Raw genomic sequence first — 21,050 nt, forward strand, 5'->3', positions numbered from 1 at the left:
ATGTAATATATGCATGTACATTTATTTGCACATGGGCATGTTTATATATACACTCACATACACATGCCCTGTGTGCACACATAGATATGCACGTGTGTATACATATACACACACACTCTAATATAATGTACAGTATACTGCATTACATTCTAATGGGGAAGACAAATATATGTATGTATTTGTGTATATATATGTATACATTGTATATATATTACATACATAGACATTGTATGTATTTCATGTGTGTATCACATGCATACATATATGCATGTACATTAATTTGCACATATATGTGTTTATATATATGATACATTGTATTATATATGCATATATAATATATCTACAATATATCTACAGTACAGATATATACAAATAAACATATATATGCATATATATTACTTCCAGTAAATACCTCAAAATCTAATGGGGAAGACTATATATATATATATATGTACTATAGAGAAATACAAGTACTATATATTTATATCTATGCATATAAAAATGTACATGTATGTCAATTAAATATAGGGAGAATGTATACTAACAATTATAAAGGAGTTTGGGAGGAAGACTTTTAGTGATGGAGGCAGAAAAGGCTCCATATGGAAGCTGGTGCTTGAGCTGTACCTTGAAGGATGAGAGGAATTCTGTGAGGTAGCAGTGGGATGCAGCACATCCCAGACATGGTGCTGGGATGCTGCAAGAAGGGAGATGAGGGTTACATGCACACAACAGCAAAAAGGGCAGAATACTTAGTCACAGAGTGGGAGGAGCAATGAAAACTGGGAAGGTGGGTCCCAGGCAGGAAGAGTTTTGAAGGCCAAGCAGAGGAGTTTATGTTGGGTCCCAGAGGCAGTAAGAGGGGGCTGCTGGAGTTGATTGATCTGGGGAGAAGCAGCTAAGTGGCCCAGGGGATACACAGCTGGGTCTGGAGTCCAAAAGACCTGAATGTAAATGTGTTTTCAGTTACTTAGTATCTGTGTGGTCCTGGGGAAGTCACTTAACTTGTCTGTTTCCTCAAAGGAGAATAATAAGAATAATAAGAAGGGGATAATAATAGCACCCACCTCTCAGTGTTGTTATAAGGATCAAATGAGATTACATAAAGTACCTGGCAGGTGGTAGGCAGTTAATTAACTCTTGTTTCCTTCCTTCCTCACTTTTCAGTAGAGAAAATGAGACTTATGGAGGGTGTGTCACTTGCCCTAATCAGTAAAAAGAGATACCTCTTGACTCTTGATTCCACATCTAGTCATATTTTGATGTAATCACCCTGGGGGAGTTTTTAAAATCTTTTTTTCCTCTCAAAGGAGATAGAATTTCAGGCTCAGTACATGAAGAACCAAGAATCTGTCTCATTAGGCTAGACAAGGAAAGTTCTGGCCATATGGAAGGGGTCTACTGAAGGATGATGACTAGGTAGGGATTTTCCAAGGTTTCCTCCTTTTCTGCACCCCCCTGACCTCATGCATCCTTCAGAGTGAAATTTAAAAGCACAATCCCCTGGGAGCTTTCTATGACTACCCATGGCCACCTTCTACATTAGAACTTGAGTCATACAATCACCACTTAGACTCTTAATCTTATCTAAATGAACATTCCCATCACTTCTGCTTTCCCAAACTTCCTGTGTATTTCAAGATGGATGATTCAGTGGGGGAAAGTACTAGATTTAGAGTTTCCAGTTCTGTTCCTTGTCACCTGTGTGATGTGGACACAGCATTTAATGTGATTGGTTCCTCATTTATAAAATAAAGAGTTTGGACCAGCTGACCTTTGCAGTTTCAACCAACTCTCGAGCCACAGTCCTATATATGGTTTTTCCATAAATACCTCATGGGTGATCTACTCAATACATTGGAGATTTTCTTCCATTTCTTTTTTCTTTTAAAAAATTTCTCTGGTTCTTTTAATATCTCTCCAGCATTATAGTGAAGGTCTTGGGAAGGTCTGCAGGACCTTGGGGTCAAAGTTTAAATCTTTCCTGGGCATATACTGGTTGTGTGATTTTTGGTAAATCACTTGACTTTTTAGGGTACCAAGCAGCTAAGACTATAAGTTACTGGACAGCATTCAATATGCATATTGATAGGTAGAGTTTACCTTAACAAAAGTGGCCCTTGCCTAAGAATCATAGGTCTATAACACACACACACACACAAATACAGAATCAATATAGGACTAAGACTGTTCCTTATAATTGGAATGTTTTTCTCTCCTTATTTTTCATCAGTCAATAAATATTAAGCATCTCCTATATGCCAGGTACTGTGCTAAGCATTAGGGATACAAAGGAAAACAAAAGACAGTTTTTGCTTCCAAGGAACTCTATTGTCCAGTTGGGGAGATAACATGCAAACCATGTATGTACAAACAAGAAAGACACAGGATAAACTGGAAATAATCCATCTTTGAAATCCAATCTCACTTTCTCCAGGAAGCCTTCATTGATTTCTCCAGGTTAGTGACCCCTCAGCATGTCGTTCAACATTTATCTCTTTAACACACTTATCATATAACCTTTTGTATATCATCATCATTATCTCTGTAGTGGTCATAGAAAGGCACCTTGGAGTGGTGGATGGAGGGAGTGCTGGGTACAAGCCCAGCTTGTACTTCAGAGATGCTCAAAGTCAGATGTCACCTTTAACTGGTTGACCAGCAAGCCATTTAATCTTTTCTGAGTTTGAGACAATTCTTTAAGACCTAAAGTTAGATATGCATTGCAAACTGTATTGGGAAAGGTTCCATCTTGGTGAAAATCCCAGGTTCTTTCTGTATTAGTATCTCATACTCTTATTGGGCTCTGAAATTCCTGGGGGAATCTTATCTATTGAAACTTTTGTCTCCCAGAAGCCAATATAATTCTCTTTACACAGTAGGCAGCATATTGTAATAGCACTAGCACTCCTCTAGTTCATTAGAGAGGTCATTCCCAGACTTTATTCACACTATTAGATTGTTTCCTAGTATGGTATGAGATAGGGGCTCTTGCCTTTTTAAGTGTCATGGATCCCTCTGGCACTCTGGGGAAACTTACAGCCTCCTCAAAATAAAGCTTTTAGGTGCATATAATACAATACATAGGATTACAATCGAAAAATGAAATACACTTTAAAAAAAAAATTTAAAGTTTGTGGATTCTATGTTAAGAATTCCTAAACCTAGTATGGCCCTCTCCAGAAGTAAGCAAAAACATGTTGATTATTAGATTGAAGTCAATAATATCAGCTGCCAAGTTAGAAATAGAATGGAACATTGGTGCTAGCGAAAGTGTTGGACCATGGAGTATCATAGATGGAAAGAACATAGAATGCCAGAAGGACCTTAGAAAATAGAATTTAGTGTGAAATTAGATAGAAGGGATTTGCTTAGTCCAGTACTCTATGGCCCAGGCATGGGAAGAGCATTGCCCAAAATCATGCAGTGGAGCTGGGACGCAAACTCATGTCCTGACTCCTAGACCAGGCCAAGTTTCTTTTTGTGATATCAGGAGAGCACCTGCCTTTCTTTTCTACTCCCTACATAGTTAACACTTCAATCCCCATTTTCCATGGGAACTCTTAAAATCATAGATTGCTAGAGAAGTGGGGACCCTTTTGATAGGATGGGCGTCCAAACCCTTCCTTTTACAGAGAAGAAACATGTGGTTCAGAATGAGGAAGGGACTTCTCAAGGGTCCCACAGCATCTCAATTTTCTCTTTCTGTGACTGACATTTCTTTGTGCAGTGAGCACTAAAGAGAGCTTTGTTATATTATAATATAGCTGAGGGCCTGGCACTTAAAGCCAGATTTTCTCAATCCCAGGCTGTTTTTTTTAATGCTTCTCTTAAGTTGGGGTGCAGGCAAGTTCTCTTTGTGTGTGGCCAGCCCCGGCAGGGCCAGCTATCCCTGGTCATATCTCAAATTGTAGGTCCGTGGGGGCCTCATCTTCCCTCCTCCTCCTTTTCCCCATGAGCCTTTAGAAGCTTGTGGCCTTTACAACTTGGCAACGGTCCCTCTACCCAAGCACAGAAGTCCCGAGGCATCAGATTCCCCAAAGAGAACTGTGGTCTCTGTCCCCTCTGTAATTAGCCCTGATTGCACAGTGGAATGTTTTTGTTTGTAAAACCCCACTAAGAAGGGCAGGAGGCTGGGAAAGGAATAGATGTTGATATTCCCTTTGGAGCCCTGTAGTTGGAAGGCCTGCAGAGCCGTAGGCTTACTAGAGCAGTTAGCCTTTGGAGGAATAGATGGAGGCAGCTGGACACTCCCCCCACCATATTCCCAATTTTCCATTAGTGGAAGGCAGCCATTATTAAACCCCTCCCCATCTTCCCTTGAATTCTTCTGATTTCTTTTTCTGTCCTCTACACAGAATGCTTATCACTCTCCTGGAGCAATGGGCATATATCCAAGGGATATTTACCTGCAATATTTGTCTTACCCCTCTTCTCTTTTAAGTTGGATATAATATGCCTCCTCCATTAAATTGTAAGCTCCTTGAGGTCTTTTGCTTCTTTTTGTACCCACAACACATAACACCATGCTTAACACATAGTAGGTGCTCAATAACTGTTTACTGACCCAACAATAAGTGAGAGGTTGCATTTGGCAAGCTGAGGGTCCTTCCTAACTAAGATTTTCTAGTTTTGTGGTTTGCAATTCTTTAATTCCAAAGATATTTGTTCTAATATTTTATTAAGGCTCTGTGTTCTGAGGTTCTAGAAGTTTTAAAATTCTTTTATTCTAGTATTTTGTATATCTAAAGACTTGCTTTTCCCCCTTCCCTTCCCCTTACTTCCTTCTCCTTTCTGTATTTTGAGGTTCTGTGATTCACTTCTAGTGTTCCATGGATGGGTAAGCAAGAAGTACTCTAAAAATGTGAGTTGCAATGATTATTTATTGAACACAGATTACACTCCTGATCCTGTCTGCTTTGGGTTGCCCTGGGAAGGAGAAGATATAGGCCTTATTCATTTGAAGTTTATATATAGCCTAGAGTATACTAACAGAGCATAGGAGATTAGACCTAGGAGGCACCTAATAAATGTTTTGTGGCTGGAATCAAATTGGCAAAGACAAGTCACCCACCATAATCAGTAGTTAACTGAACAATTCGGGTCACTTTATTGTTATCATGAGTTATCATTACAGACACTAAGTGCTGTATGAATTGACTGGCTAGAAAGATCAGCGCAGCCTGGGAAGACTTTCCAGAGGAAGGAGGACTTGTTCTGGGCCCCAGAGGACAAGTAGCATTTGCAGAGACAGAGCAAAGAGGCAGGCAGAGCCTAAATGGCATCCCTGGAATGGTTTCAGGTTAGAACTTGAGACTCCTCAGCTGGAGCAACTTCAGCAATAGTCCTGATGTCCATCCGTCCCCTCCTCCTCTACCCTGACAGTCCTGTCCTAGCAGTCCTAGGGATACTTCTGTTCCTTCTCTGAGGAAGTTTCTTCATTTATGAAATGGAATTTTATTTTTTTTGGAAAGAAATAAATAGATAGATATAAGCTTTTTTTGCCCTGTGACATAGAAGGAAGCAAGCAGGGGCTGGATCCATTCAGGCTGCGACCTTCATTCTCAATTTGTTTCTCACTTTGAGGAGTTTTCTCTTATTCTCTCATATGTCATGGCACTAGCTTCTCATTACAGGTTTTAAAGTGCTTTCATACCATCATAGTATAATCATTCAACCAGCCAGGTAACTTTTATTAAGCACCTGCTAAGTGCTAAACACTGTGCTAAGCTCTAATGGTCCAAAGAGAAGTCAAAACAAAACAAAACAAAACAATCCCCTGCTGTCCACAAGACGCTCACAATCTAATTTGCATTCCAAGAAAGCAAAGGAGTCATCATAGGATCATAGGGGAAGAAGATCTATCTTCATCATTATTTTTTGACTTCGTATAATCTGAGGCAAGACCTTTCCTCTCTGGGACTTAATTCTGTCACTGGCTTAGAGGAGAGAACTCTGACCAGAAGACCTAGGTTTTGAATCTTGAATCAGAAACTTTCTTGATACTGGACAAGTACTTCATTTTTCTGAATCACAGCTTCCTCATCCATAAAAGAGGCAGGGAGGTATAGGATTAGGGTTGGCGACCCTTGGTTGTCCATGGGCCAAATGCTACCCACTGTCTGATTTTGAACAGTAAGTGAGCTAAGAATGTTTTTTCATGGTGGTGATTTGGCCTTTGGGGGGTATTTTTTGTTGACCCCTTGTATAGGGTAGAATGCTAACCTTGGAGTCAGGAAAACCTGAATTCAAATCTTGATTTTTGATTAATAGCTGTGTATCCTTGAATAAGCTAGTTTCCTTTCCTGAGTCTCAAAGGTTCCTGCTCAGTAAAATGTGGTAATAATACCTCATGGAATTATTGTTAGAATCAAATGAGATAATGTAGGTAAAACATGTAAAGCACTCTGTAAGCCTGAATAATCATTTTTAGGGAAAAGCAGATTGTGAAATATGTGAAAAGGAATAAATTGTCAGAAGATAGGAAAAGTAGGCAGGAACCAACTTGAAAAGTCAAACAAGGATTTTTCAATCCTGGAAATATTAGGGAGCCACTAGGTGTTTGGCTAGGGTACTTGCCTCATTTTTAAGATACCTCATCTTGACCTTCTTAATCACATCAGAGTATATTGTCATAAGGGTGACAAGGGGCCTCATCCTTTTTCTAGGGTGGTAGGCTGTGAAAGGTCCTGAGGCTTGCCCACCTCCTCATTGCTTAGGGTTCAAGGACCCTCCAAAGGCAAAGCCCTTCTGCTTACCTCTTCTGGCTCAGGGCTTAAGGGGCATTCAGGAAGGAACTCCACCCTCTCTAGCTCTAAGCTCTGGTTGGCCTTGCTGCCCACCTGTCACTGAATGGGAAGCCAGACCTGATTACCTTTCTGGGAAAGCTATTCTTGGCGGCCTTGAGGGAGCTCAGGGGCTGTTCCTAGAATCCTTGCCCAATGCCCTGCAGGTGCCCAGCCACCAAACAACAAATTTGAGGCATGAGGCTGTTATGCCCGCAGGAGAAGCTCAGATTTTCTTTGACCTACCTTCAGGGTTCAGCCCAGTCCTCCTCCTTCAGGACGAGTGGGAAGAGGGCCCTATTTATCAGAATGTCTTAACTGTCTCTCCTTATCTTCTACCCCACTCCCTCATACTTATATTGGTATAGAGGCCTCCTTGGTCTTTTGGTCAGGGTGCCTTCCTCATTTTTAAAACACCCCATTTTAACCTTTTTAAATCATATCAGGTCATATTGTAAGGATGACAGGGAGCCTCATCCTTTTTCCTGGGTTACCTGTATTATTGCTTTGTTTTTTCTGGGCCTGTTTCTCCATTTGTAAAATGAAGGATTAGATTGTGATGATCTCTAATGAGACTTTCCAGCCCTGGTCTCCAATTCTATAATCTCCAGGGAAGGAAGACTAGGAATCAGAAGTCTAGGTCGGAGTCTGCCTCTCGTGTACTGGGTGGCATTGGGGCAGTTGCCTAACTTGTCCTGGCCTTAGTTTCCCCACTTGTCAAATGAAGGATTAGACTGTAATGATTTCTAATAGGACCTTCCAGCCCCGGTCTCTGATTCCATCATCCTCAGAGAAGAAAGGCCAGGAGTCAGATGCCTAGGTAAGAGTCCAAAGTCTGCCCCTTGTGCACTGGATAGCGTTGGGGCAGTTACCTAACCTGTCCTGGCCTTGGTTTTCCCATTTATACATTAAGATTGGATGAGTTCTGTGGCTCCTTTCCACTCTCACCTTCCATGAAAGCGTGAGTGCCGCCTCTAAGAGGCAGCCGGCCCCAGAGGGAAGGATCCACGAGATGCCGAAACCCTGCCTTTGTCTGGCTCGGGGAGGCTGAGCTGTCCCTCTGTGCCAGCCCTTGGCTAATTGCAAGCACTTGGTCTGTTTTTCTTTTATGCCTGTTTGTTTTTCTTGGAAAACCTCGGAAGCCAATTCTCTTCCCCAAGAGCAGAGGATGCTGTGACTCAGCCCTGTGGTTAGGTTATCTGCTGATGAGAGGGGGGCCTGGTTGTCTGGGAGCCTTGTTCCCAGCTCTGCTGAGGACTTGGGCGATGGGGAACAGGATCGGGGAGGGGGCCAAGGCCAGAAGATCACAGGCCCTCGAGCTGAAGGGACAACAGAATGTGGAAAGTCAGAGTGTCCTTATAAGGCAGAAGGTCAGAGCTGGAAGGGATTCTGGGGGTGATGGAAGTGGTGATGGCTGCTGCCCTCATGTCGATTATCTTGTCTAGGCTCCGAATTTACAGCTGAGGAAACTGAGGCTCACAGAAACTGTTGGCTAAGGCACAGGGCCCAAACCATCATAAAGGTTTAATTACAAAGCTATACATGTTATCCCATTAGATTCCTACAATAACCCTGGGAGATAAGTGCTATTATGGGACAAGTTGAGTGACTTCCCCAAGATCATACAACTAAGTGTCTAAGGCCAAATTTGAACTCAGATCTCCCACATCCCAAATCTGTCATTCTTACTAGCAGTCTAGGTAGTTTGATTGATTGATTGCCTAGAAGTGATTAATTGATACAGTCTCACAAATGATTGATTGCCTAGGAGTGATTGATTGATAGAATCCCACAAAAAATAAACAAGAGGGACAGGATTTGAACTTAAGTCACAGAAGATCAGAGCTAGAAAGGGATCTTTTAAAGATAACTAAGTACAGCTTTCTTTTTTATTTATTAAAAAGTTTTGTTTTCCCATCACAGTGATTTCAAGATAAGAGACAGCCCATCCAATCTATTGAGCCCTGCTTTGTTACAGAGAGAAAAGATTAAGTACAACTGATTGGTTCAGTGACCACATTGCATGGTTCATACCAAGACTTCTTGAAACTTTTCTCACTTGGAATCCCTTTTTGCCCAAGAAATTTTCCTGTGATCCCAGATATGTAGGTATATGAAATAGTTACACAAATCAAACCATTACTGATAATAAATCATAATTTTGTGACCCCCAAATTCAGGTGCAAGATCCCATGTGGGATTGTGACCCACAGTTTAAGAAACTGTAATATATACAATATTCTGCACCCAAAGACCACAACCTCTTCCAAGGAAAACCAGGTGGTGTGCCTGCAAGCTTTTTATTTTAGAGAGAGAGGGAAAGCGGCATTTCCAAATTTTTTTAGGTACAACTGAAAGAGCCAAGATTAGGAAGCTATATCTTTCGACTTCAAGTTAGCAAGAAATGACTTGGGAAGCAGGAGAGACAACATTGCAGAGAGGAAATCATACTAGTTTTGGTGGTAAAAAGCCCTGGATTCGAGTTTTGATTCTGTTAACTGCTCATTGGCTGAGGGAATGGAGGCAAGGACCTTTTCCTCACTAAGCCTCAGATTCCTTTTAATAATCCTTCTCAGGGAGGTGTTTAACTACTGGCTCTGAGTGGGGAAAATGAATGAGACACTTTCAGGGTGAATTTGCATGACTTGCTTTTTTTCTTAATATATTTTATTTTTCCAAATACATGTAAAGATAGCTCTCAAATTTCATTTTTGTAAGATTTTATGTTCTAAATTTTTTCTTCCTCCTTCCCTTCCCTTTCTCCTCCCCAAGATAGCAAGCATTCTGATAAAGGTTAAACATATGCAATTCTTTAAAACATATTTCCACATTTGTCATGTTGTACAAGAAAAATCAGACCAAAAGGGGAAAAAACCACGAGAAAGAAAAAGCAAACAAACAAAAAAAAAAACAGTTGAAATTACCATACCTCGATCAATTTTCAATCTCCATAGTTTTCTCTGAATGTGGATATCATTTTTCTATCCCAAGTCTATTGGAATTGTCTTGAATTACCATATAGCTGAGAAGAGCCATGTCTATCACAGTTGATCATCACACAGTCTTACTGTTACTTTGTACGATGTTCTCCTGGTTCTGCTCACTTTACTTAGTATCAGTTCATGTAAATTTTTCCGGTTTTCTCTGAAATCAGCCTGTTCATCATTTCTTATAGAGCAATAATCATCTCATATTCATATACCATAACTTATTCATTCATTCTCCAACTGATGGGCATCCATTCAATTTTTAATTCCTTTCCACTACAAAAAAGAGCTACTTACAAGCATCCTTTTTCCTCTTTTATGATCTCTTTGAGATAAAGACCCAGTGATACTGCTAGATCAAAGGATGTGAACTGTTTTATAGCCCTTTGGGTTTAGTTTCATATTGCTCTCCATAATGGTTGGATCATTTCACAATTCCACCAACAATGCATTAGTGTCCCAGTTTTCCCACATCTCTGATATTTATTATTTTTTCTGTCATCTTAGCCAATCTGAGAGATGTGAAGTGATACCTCAGAGTTGTTTTAATTTGCATTTCTTTAATGAGTAGTGATTTAAAACATTTTTTCACATGACTATAAATGACTGATTTCTTCATCTGAAAGTTGTCTATTCACATCCTTTGACCATTTGTCAATTGTGGAATTACTTGTGTTCTTATAAATTTCACTCAGTTCTCTGTGTATTTTAGAAATTAAGCTTTTATCAGAAACATTGGATATAAAAAGGTTTTTCCAGTTTTCTGCTTTTCTTCTAATCTTGACTGCATTAGTTTTGTTTGTGAAAAACCTTTTAAATTTAAAATTATCTATTTTTCTTTATGACTTTTTAAAGTCTAGATGAACAATAGAACATTCATGGGTTAGTTCTGGTAGGTTCCAGGTCACCCCTTTTTATGTTACTACCTCCATGATCAGAGAATGTTCTGAGGAAAGCACTTTGTAAGTTTTAAAATGCTATAGAAATTAGGATTTTATATTTATGTTCATATTCATATTCATATCCATATCTATATCTGTATCTATACACATATATACACAGAACTAGGTGGTGCAGTAGATAGAGTACCCAACCTGGAGTCAGGAAAATTTATCTTCCTTAATTCAAATCTGACCTCTTTCACTGATTATTTGTGTGACCCTGGACTAGTTACACAACTCTGTTTACCTCAGTTTCCTCATCTGTAAAATGAACTGGAGAAGGATATGGCAAACCACACTAGTATCTTTGTTGAGAAAACCTCAGATGGGGTCACAGAGACAAAATATAACTGAAAATGGCTGAACAACTACAAAAGAAACTGGGATTATTATTATGGCCATCAACTCTGTCTCTTTTTAGCCATAACTGCTAAATCAAGAGTATGTTTTTCCCTGATGTCGGTTTTTCATCATGGGATGGAATCTCAATAAACTCAGGAGGAGTTAGAGGAGAGGGTCATCAGTTCTCAGGAACCAAGTGAAATTTTCTCATCCCTTGAAGACAGGGATTTTTTGTTTCAAACGGGACAAGGTGGAACTTTGATCTCCTTCTTCCTCATCTCTCATTGGGGTTTGGGGTTTGGGGATGAGGGAAAAGTAGCCAAGGAAAGATGGAAGGAGAAAAGATGTGAACAGAACCATCATGATGTAGTATACAGACTGCTCAATTTGGAACCAAGTATCCTGCATCCTGATCCTGTTCTTGTGACAGCCTCTTAGTGACTGTCCATAGTGTTTTTGACAAAGATTTTGGAACAGTTTGCCATTTTTTCCTTCAGTTTTATGTAAGCAGGGGTTAAGTTACTTGGCCAGTGTCACATAGCTAGTAAGTATCTGCGGATCTGAACCCATCAAAAGACACTTTTTTAGCTCCTATTTTTTTTTTTATTCTAACTACTGTACCACCCATATCCCTTTCACATAGCTACCATTTTATTTCAGGTCCTCTTGTGTGGACTATTGCAATACTCTCATATTTCATTTCCCTGCTTCTTGTTTCTTCCTTTTCTAATCCGTCCTCCATATGGCTGCCAAACTAATCTTCTTGAAGCACAGTTCTCATCAAGTATCTCCCCTTCTCAAACTCCAGGGATTCCTAATTGCCTCCATATAAAATAGATAGAAATTCTTCAGTTTGGCACTTAAATGCCCTTCACAGCTTGGTCTTAGCTCACTTTCTAGATGTATTTTTTCATTGCTTCCCTCCATATCCTCAGATGCACTACTGCTATATATCCTCCCTATCCTTGGACTTACGTACATGTCCTCAGATACCATACTAGACATCACAATGGCTAGAGATGTGGGCTTGGAGTCAGGAAGACTGAACTTAAAATCCTTCTTTAGATACTTCCTATGTAACCCTAGTCCAATTATTTAGACTTTTTCAATCACAGTTTCCCCATCTATAAAATGGGAAGAACAAAGGGTTGTTGAGACCATGAAATGATATAATATATAAATCTCTTACTACATAAATTGTCATCATCAGTCATGTCTGTTCTAGCCATGTAGCCTGCCTGGTGTTCACTGAATCCAATATTCTACCTCTTTGTAGCAGGACTTTGGACATACTGTCCCCTCTGCTCATGTGTCACTTGTGTGGCAGATGCCTTGTTCCCCTGCCCTCCCTATCCCAGTAGAACATAAACATTTTGTCTCTCTATATACTGTCCTCCCCACTCATGTGTCACTTGTGTGGCAGATGCTTTGTTCCCCTGCCCCTATCCCAGTGGAACATAAACATTTTGTCTTTGTATCCCAGTGCTTAGCCAAGTGCCTGGCACATAGCAAGTGCTTGGTAAATACATATTGAATCGTTGGACTGAATTTGACCATAAACTAGAGCAGCACATCTCAAGCTTTCCTTTGCTCCCATATGAGTTTACTCATCTGTAACCTTGGGATAATTTTTGGGCTGCCTACATTATAAGGTAGTTGCTTGGAATGTGATAGGTAAGCCCTAATGTGCTCAAGTTATTTCACATCCAGTGAAATTCTAGACAGAACCAGTACTGGACAGCAGGATTCCAGGCTCCCCCCGCCAGTTGATGCAGCTGTGTTGCTTCCAGAAGGACCTCAAGGGGAGGAGGTTGGTGCCTTTGACTTTGGGTTGGGTAGGGTGTGAGATTCCTCAAAGATGGCTTCCTGGTTGCGTTCCTGCCCTGCCAAGAGACCTGAGTTCTCATCCTGCTCTTGTTGCTTGTGGCGGGTGCCTTCAAGTCCGTGGCCTGAAAGACACAGGGGTGGGGTATGCCCATTGAAACATCTCTCAGCCTTATTATTGGGAGGGTATTTCTCTGGTTGTGTTAATCCTTTCAACTTTTACACCTGTGATTTTTGAGCCTTAATCCTACTCCTTTACTAGTTTTGCGACCTTGGGAGATAGACCTTTTCTGAACCTCAGTTTTGTCATCTCTAAAATGGAGATATTAATACTAGTATACCTCCCTCATAGACTGGTTGTGGGCCAAATACTTGATTAAACCTAAAAGAACTATAAAGTGACAGTTCCTGCCATCTTCATTTGCTTCATCCTTGGATCTGAGTTGATTCTGTGAGTTGGCTCAACAAAATGGTCAATACCACAATTGTGGTTTGCTCATGGCTAACAATTGCCCTTGACTTTGTTCCCTAAATGCACTGCCCCTCATTCCTTCTGCAATTTCCTTGACTTGCCACCTCTAGGCAGGCTGGCTTTGGAATCAGGAGAGATCTGGAGTCTAATAATGTAGGGGCTGCTCATTAGCTGTATGACTCTGGGCTAGTTACTTAATTTTTTCTGAACCTCAGTTTCATCACTTGTAAAATGGGAATGATAGTACCTGTAGCAACTATTTTACTGGAGGAGGCTCAAGCGAAAGAATGTGTGGAAAGCTCTTTTGAAAACTTTAAAGTGCAATTTTCATCTTTCATAAATTCAAAAGTATAAATGCTACAAACTTAACTGAAAACATCACTTCATGAAAGTTTGATTATTTAAAATTTTTACACTTGTTTTCATTTTGTGGCTTTTACATAATGAATTTGATATTTAAACTTTAACGAAACAGTACATCTTGCCATTAAACATTACATATGTGACAAGAGAGTGACTTGGTGGATGAGGTCCTCCTCTTTCTTAGCTGGCTCAGTCTTATTTCCTTTAGACAGTTTCTGGGTCACATCAGCACTTCCATATGCATCAAAACCTCCATGTTTGAATGATCTTAAGGCTAGGATTCCAAATCCTTTCAGCCCCTGAGCTGCAGCTGGGGAAAGTTTTTTTTATAAAGTTTGAAGATGTATAACATACGACTGGGGTTCTGTTGAATTTTAACAAGAATCGCAATAATATTTTAAATTGGAAATAATTACCTTTTCAAATGTTGATTTTTTTGGTAAGTTTGCAGCACTTATATTTTTGAAGTTATTAAAGCTCTAAAACTTCATGACATGCGGTAGAAATGCTGATTTCCTCTCCCTCCACCCTTCACAGGCTGCCAGGCTTATTTTCTCCTGTCTTATTATCCACGGTGGGCTTGGAAGCTAGTTAATCAGGCTCATTTATAGTAAGTGTCAGTAGGCTGTGAGGAAGAGAGGGCCTGAAGTGGAATAAAAAAGGCAGAATGTCGGTGTTGGAGGTAGGAAGAGGCTTAAATCCCACCTCAGTAAGACCAATTTTCTGTCCTTACAAGAGTCTCACCCAGTGTCTGGGGAAGCAAATTGTGTAGAATACTAGTCTTGTAGAGCTCAAAGGACTCTGGTCAAATCACTTAGCCTCAGTTTCCTGTTCACTGAAATGGCAGTAACAATAGCATCCCCCACTCTAGGTTGTGAGGATAGAGGAAGATAATATTATTGGCCTGTTGGTTAGTTCTCAATTGTGTTGTTGAAAGCCATGGACTCTTTCTTTCCCCCTCCCTGCCTTAGTGCCTAGAATGGAGCTGAGCAAATGTGACAGCAGTCATGAGAATGATTACTGACACTTGGATAACACGGCAAATGTTTTCAGCATATACTCACTGTTAACCCCATAATGATGCATCCTTTGAGGGCAGGTTAAGTTTTATAAAGGGCTGTCTCCTTACTACCTTTCAGTATTGACAGTGCATAAGTGTGATAGTTTATATGTCCTAGATAAAGGAACTGAGACTCAGAGAGTGAGTGGGCCTGGTAATCAGCTCAAATTTGTTGCTGGAACCACTCATTGATTTTCAATAGCAGGGATTCTTAATGGAGAGGATCATGGGGTTTGTGGATAGATTTTTAGGTAGGTAGGGTATGTGAACTTGGATAGAGAAGAAATATATCTTAATAATTATTAATCTCTAACATTTTAAAGTGCTGATAGTTTATTTTTTCCCTCCAGTTCATTTAATTTTTTTTAATAATAGCATTTTATTTTCAAAATACATGCAAAAATAGTTTTCAACATTCACCCTTGCAGAACCTTGTGTCTAACTTATTTTTGAGAGGGAAAAAAGGCTAAACCAACATGATTCTGAGAAGGGATCCATAGATGTCCCAGAGTGCAAGCTCCTTGAGGGCAATTGCCTTTTACCTTTCTTTGTATTCCTAGAGCTTAGAGGACCATCTTCTGTTTTTGCCTTTGGACCCATTTGGCTCCAGGGGAGAAAGTGAAGCTAATGACTTTGCACAGCTTTCTCTCCCTCATTCAAATCCAATTCACTTCTTCCTGATATCATGGTCCTTTTCAAGAATGTAGGACAAACAAAATGGTCCTTTTCAAGAATGAAGGGCAAACAACAGCCCTAACAGTGACTGGCACTTTATATAAAGTTTACTTTATAAATTTTTATTGACCGCACCTGGATGGCTCAGTGCATTAAGTACTGGAACTGGAGTCAGAAAATCTGAATTTAAATGTGGGACATTGGGCAAGTATTTCACTTTTGTCTGCCTCAGTTTCCTCAACTGTAAAATGGGGAATCATATCCCCTGTCTCTTAAGGTTATTGTAATGATCAAATGAGAAAGTGATTAGCATGGTGTCTGGAATTCATAGTAGGTATTTAAATACACACGTGTTCCCTTGCTTCCATAACTCAAAGGTTAAGTGCTCCTGATCTCAAGAGAAGCATCTTGGCTCAGCATGATGGGAGTGTGGAGATAGAGAGATTTGGGGTGTTTTTCCCCTCCCTCTAGTGCTTTACAGTTAACAACCCTCTGTTGTCACAAGTACCTCACCCGTTGTGGGGGGAAGCCAACTGGGTAAAATGGTAGGGTCTTGTAGAGCTCCAAAGGAAGCTGTCCCAGAGACAGACAGTGATTTGCCTCAGCTCACAGAGCTATCATAACCTTGACTAGAATCCAGCTCCCTCCCTTGCTCAGCCAGGGCTCTTGCTCCCAACGTGCTGGAGGTCCCAGCCGACGGCCCCCAAGGTTTGGAGGCTCCCACCTGCTGCTTTTTGCAGCCCTCCAGCCTTTGCTGTCCTGCTCCCAAGTTGTCCATACCCTGTGGAGTTTGTTGCCATGGACCATAGGAAGGGGGGCATCTTAATTTACTGCTGTCTGCCCCTCTCTCCGTCTGCTCCGGCCTCCAGAGCTCCCTCGCTGTTTTTTCCTCCCAGCAAGTCTGCTTGCAGATGCCTGACTCTAAATATAGAAAACAGGTGTGGGTGAGCAGTGAGGGGGCCCGGTGTTTATCAGCGGGGCCTTCGCAGTCTCCTGCTTTCAAAACAAGCCGGTCAGAGCCACCCCATCCTAATGGGGAAGACTTAGGCCCGGCCACGTGACGCTTGTACGGCTCTATAAATAGCCTCGGAAATATGTTGCTTGGGCTATTGAATATCCCCGGAGAGCCGTGGGATCCGTCCCTGCTCGGATTCCTGCTTCCTGCAGGAAGCTTCTGGGAGGATGGGAGTTGTTTACCACCTCGGGCAATAGCAGCCCCGAAGCGTGCCCCAGCGTGCTGGGTGCTGCTCAGCCCCGCAGGGGGAAGCTGGCCAGGGTCGAGGAGGGCTAGTCCAGGCCACGGGCTCCCGGTGACAGCTGGCCTCTGGAGCTGGAGGGGGATGGAGATGACACTTGGCCCCTTACGCTCAGGATTGGGTAAGCTGGGAATGGAGAAATCCTGTGCCGGAATACCTGCGCGCCCTCCTGGGTCCTGGGGGTCCTGGGGGAGGGTGGTTCCCAGTGCTCCCTTGCTTCTGGGACTATGGGAATTGATAACTAGAAGCAATCGGAAAGCTAAAGAACAGGTACCATGATCAGTGGATCTAAAATCAGAAATCCAGCGTTCAGGTTCTCATTCTGTTACTTCCTAATGGCTTTTCAGTAACCGATCTGGATCCCAGTTTCTTCTGAATACAAAATGATTCTTAAATGGTCCTTCCAGCTCCTTCGGCACATAATCCTGGCTAGAATATCTATCGCTAGAATATCTATCGCCCCCCCCCCCCTTTCCCCTTCTTCCCTGGGTTTGTAGTAGAAGGATGGAAGCATCTCCCTTCACTCCTCAGACTAAAATCAACTGACCAATTGGGTCCCTTGGTGGAGTTCTGAGAGGGAAAAGAAAGTAAAAGAGGGAAGAGGGGGAGAGAAGCAGGCCTGGTACATCCTGGAACATCCATACTCACAGGGATGGAGCAGAGAGAGAGCAGGGGGCCGAGGTCTGGTTTAGAGGGTCTGACTGATCTGGACAGGATGGGAGGGGATTATGTCGGCATTTTGTTGAATGAAGAAAAGAAAGAAAGAATTAAGGAAAAAAACAACAACCTCAGTGCAAATGAATAGGACTGTTTAGCCTTGTTCTAGCTTGTGTGATAGATTGGAAACCCTGGATAATATAAAAGCAGCAGATAGTCCTAAAGTTGTTACTTTTTTGACTAGGAAAACATCAAGATCTTTTGCTGTGTAGATCTCTTTCCTTTCTGCAGCTGACTTGTCAGTCCTGTTCCTGTTATTTTTTGCACGTTTTCAGAACATTAAGTGTCCCTCACGAGGGTGGCAATTAAGCCATGAAGCAGGTATCTAGCCTTGTTCTAAGATCAGGATGATCAGTCTTTAGGACTTGCTTTCTGTGTCTTAGTGGATAGAGGGCTGGGATTCACACAGAACCAGAAGACCTGTTTTGCCATCGCCACTTCTGGCACAAGCCATGGGACCATAGGCAAATTTCTTGTCTGTGACCCAAGAATGACAATAATTGCACCAAAATCGTCACAGGCTTTTTTGTGAGGATCAAATGAAATTGAATAAGCATTTATTAAGCACCTACTGTGCACAGTATATTTACAAATATGATCACATTTGATCGCCACAACAACTCTGGGAGCCAACTATTTGACAGATGAGGTAACTGGGGTAAACAGAGGTTTTTGGGTTTTTTGTTTTTTTGATACGTCTAGCTAGGGTAAACAACACAGTAAGTTTTTGAGGCTGGATTTGAATGCAGGTTTGCCTGATTCCAGAATCAGTGCTCTGTCCACTAAATCACATACTGCCTATAGACTATGTAAGATTGGCTTGCAAATAATGGATGAAATAACTATGTTAAAAGTTTTAAGCAATATATAGATGGGAGTTATTATTATGAGACAGATAATTAGGAATAGTTCGTGTCTAATAGACAGTTTGTTGATTTTATTTGCAAAGTAGTAGAAAGTACCCTGAATTTACAGCCAGAAGACCCAAGTTTGTATCCAATGCCAATGTTTTTTAAGCTCGGACAAATTGCTGTATCTGTTGGAATTTCATTTTCCTTATCTCTAAAATGAACATACGAATGCTTGGACTATCTACCTACATGCACAGGGTTGTTTGATGAAAACCCTTTCTAAATGCTTGACACATTTGTGAGTCCTTAACAAATGCTAGTTCACTTACTAAATCTTAAGTTGTTGCAGAGATAGAGAATTTTGTTATTTGTGGAGTGAGCTCCATGGCAGATAGAACAGAGACCAGCTGCTTGGGATGACTGTGTGTTGAAGGAATGTGTGAAATGGATGTTCCTGCCTGATGGTGCCTTCAGAGTGGATATTTATTTTTTTTTTATCCTCATTCTATACATTGGCAAGCTGAAATCTGGGTTGATGTGTGGGAGAACTCCTCCAAGTTATAGCTGATTGTGCTGAACTGATAGCCACTGATTTGGGGGGTGTTAGACTTGGAATGAATTTGGGATCAGTGGGGTTAGATAGTCTCTCATTATCTGGGGGGGCCCTAGTCTGGCCTAACAGACCTCCCAGGGACTAGCCCGGCAGAGCATGTCTCCCAGGGATATGTTGAATAAAATTTTCCACGACTAGCCAAGGAGAACAGTCCTCCCAAAGACCACCCTATTGTGAAAGACTTCCAAAGGGTTGGTGTGAGGGAAAACTTCTCCTAAGTGCTTGCTTGTCATCCTCATAGCATATGTAGTATCTTATCAGGGAGTGACAGGGCCCAGCTATTATGTTAGAGAGCCCAGTGTGGCCCCAACATCCTAAGGTCATGCTGCCCAACGCCTTTCTTGGGTGAGATCCCTTATGCATCTGCTACTCACTAGTGCCGCTCCTGCCTCATGTCCCTGCTAGGGCTGGCTGTTGATAGGGAACCATGGCTCATGTGGAAAAGGCCAAATGCGCTTCCTATTTTGGAAACTGAACTGCCTGAGTCAGGAACTTTGCTCGCCTCTCTGCCCATCTCTGCCCTGAGAGCTGGGATATTTTACAGGGCAAGTCTCTGGGGAGGTGCTCCCTTTATGGTCCAGTGAGGGGTGAGTGTGTGGTTGTAATCATAATGAAAAGATTTATAATAATTGTTATTATAATTATGGTTCACCTTTCTATAACTTTTAGAGCCTATAAAGTCCTCACTACAACTCTTAGATGTAGGTTGGAGAAGTATCATTATCTCCTTTTGGCTAATGAAGAAGCAAATAGGTGAGAGGCTCTGTGGTCTACTGGGAAAACATTCAGTAACAGGAACCCAATCAGGTTCTGTACTTGTAGGCTGCTTTTGCTGCTTGCGGTGGTTCCAGTGCTTAATGACATTATGAGCTTCGATGAATATTGAACCTCACTAGGGTTCTTTCTAGTTTTTGATGTGATCCTATAAAGCCTAGCTTCATGGTGGCTGTCCCGGTCACATAGTTAACTGTCAGAATTGAAGGTCAAGCCCATTTCCTAACTTCAGTACTCTGTCTCCTTTGTCATGTGTTTACATGGCTCATATACTCTTGCATCTGTATTCAACTGCTGAAAAAAGGTAACAATTATATACAAGGCTCTGTACTAGTCACTGAAGATAATGTCTACTGCTGATGTAGGTATAATATGTGCAAATAAATAAATACTTAAGGATAATGAGAGAGAGATGAGAGAGAGAGAGAGAGAGAGAGAGAGAGACAGACAGACATACAGACATACAAGAGAGAGAGGAGGGAGGAAAAGAGAGAAAGAGAGAGAGAGAGAGAGAGAGAGAGAGAGAGAGAGAAGGAGGGAGACAGACAGACAGACAGGAGGGGAACAAGGAGAAGAAGGGAGAGGGGGAGGAAGAAGAGAGAAGAGGGAAAGAGGAGAGATGAGAGAGGGAGGAAAATAGCACTAGAGAAGAGAAAAGAAGAGTAGAGTAGAGATGAACAGCTGGGGCAGAGGAAAGAGATTAAGGAAGGCTCCAGTGTTGAGCCTTAGAGGACAAGGGGTGAAGGTGAGGTATATGGCTTATGCAACCAACCATATGGAGGTGAGAGTTAGGAGATTAGTCCAGTTTGGTGGGAAGGTAAAATCTGCAAAGGTGAGTTAATAACAGTCCATATGTGGGAATTCCAGGAATTTCATAATTCAATCTCATTAGGACTAGATAAGTAAATTTTAGATATCTGAATAGAGATGGTACTTGAACAACTAGCAGATGACAAATATGTGTAGGGAGAGAACACTTCTTTTCCCAGCTTTGATCTTTCCTTTCCTATAGATCTGTAAAGAGATGTGATTCAGGTTTCATCTGTCTGCCTCATCCATCACTATTTTCTCCACTACATTAAATGCTCCTCTCTCTATTTACATCTGGAGATAGATATTTCCCTGGTTCTTATGTCCTAATCCCAGTTTACTGGGAGGTAGTTACCTAGACAGGTATCAGCCCTGCAGAGATGTATTCTAATACATTGCACCTCATCCCACTGCATTTCTTCTGGAACCCTGGCTATGCATTCTTGGTAGACTCTAACCACTGATCCTTAGCATGGCCTTCAAGGCCCTCTGCCTTGGATAAAGCCCATCTGGCCTTATTCTACTAATGGTTTTATTTCCCTTTCACTAACGTCCTTAGTTCCAACCAAATCTCCTCCCA

At 41.5% G+C, this 21,050-nt stretch overlaps 1 protein-coding gene across 9 annotated transcripts in view; it reads left to right on the top strand.

Moving 5' to 3' along the window:
• Nucleotides 1–21,050, top strand: part of PTP4A3 (protein tyrosine phosphatase 4A3) — a 205,452-nt gene that overhangs the window by 141,143 nt on the left and 43,259 nt on the right. For 2 of the 9 annotated variants that reach the window (XM_031947275.1, XM_031947277.1), the window contains exon 1: nucleotides 16,551–16,826. The exons of the other annotated variants lie outside the window; for them this stretch is intronic. The gene's annotated coding sequence lies outside the window, so the exon portion shown is untranslated. Of the gene's footprint in view, nucleotides 1–16,550; nucleotides 16,827–21,050 lie in introns of those variants that run through there. 9 annotated transcript variants of the gene reach the window in all.

This window comes from Sarcophilus harrisii, chromosome 1 (assembly GCF_902635505.1).
Source record: "Sarcophilus harrisii chromosome 1, mSarHar1.11, whole genome shotgun sequence".
Lineage (NCBI taxonomy): Eukaryota > Metazoa > Chordata > Mammalia > Dasyuromorphia > Dasyuridae > Sarcophilus > Sarcophilus harrisii.